This window comes from Triticum dicoccoides, chromosome 5B (genome assembly GCF_002162155.2).
Source record: "Triticum dicoccoides isolate Atlit2015 ecotype Zavitan chromosome 5B, WEW_v2.0, whole genome shotgun sequence".
Lineage (NCBI taxonomy): Eukaryota > Viridiplantae > Streptophyta > Magnoliopsida > Poales > Poaceae > Triticum > Triticum dicoccoides.
In genome coordinates this window covers 471,837,059-471,837,950 of record NC_041389.1, presented here as the reverse complement: position 1 = coordinate 471,837,950, position 892 = coordinate 471,837,059, and positions in this window count along the sequence as shown.

The window sequence follows — 892 nt, the reverse complement described above, 5'->3', positions numbered from 1 at the left end:
CCCTAACATGCACACACAAAACGTGAAAATCGCAACATGCTTCCAGGCTCCATTTTTTCTTCTTCTTTTTGGTATTCATTTTTGTTGTTGTCATTTTTTAGTATTCGTTTTGCTTTTGGTTTCCGATTATTTTCCTGTTTTTTCTGGAAAAAGTTTGTCGAAACCTATTAACATGGGGTTTAGTTTTGAAGTTCTTGACACAAGAAATTCAACGATGAAAACGGTTTGGTATTTGGACGCATGGTTCAAGAGATAAAAGGTTTGAATAAATGAACCTATGGAAAAAGGAAAAGATCACAAGTTATGACAAGTGGCACACATCAGCATCCGAGAAAGGTGAGAAGTGACATTTGCAAGGGTTAACCCTTAACTAGTGATTTCATGATTTTATTCATCACTTTCGTACAACAACAATTGGGCCGGTATGTGTGTCATCGTCCTCGCGCACCGACACCTCTACGGGCTGACCTAATTAGTCTTTTTAAATTCTGAACAGAATTGTCCATATATACTAAGGAAAATTTTGCATGTGTAAAACATGTTTACACTTTTTCAGTTTTGCCTTGAATTTAAAAAATGTTGATGAATTTTAAAAATATCCATGAATGTTAAGAGTAATCACAAATTTTAATAATATGTTCGTGAACTTAAGAAATGTTTGAAATTTAAATTTTCTAAAGACTTTAAAAAATTTATTAATATAAAAATGATAACAAATTTGACCCCCCCCCCCCAAAGTTTTAACCTGTTCTAAAGAACTTAAAAGAAGATCAAGAAGTTGGGAAATGTTCACAAATTTAGAAAATATTCATGAATTTGGAAAGTGTATGTGAATTGAAAAAAATCATGTATTCGAAAAATGATCATGAATTCTTAAACAACCATCAATTAA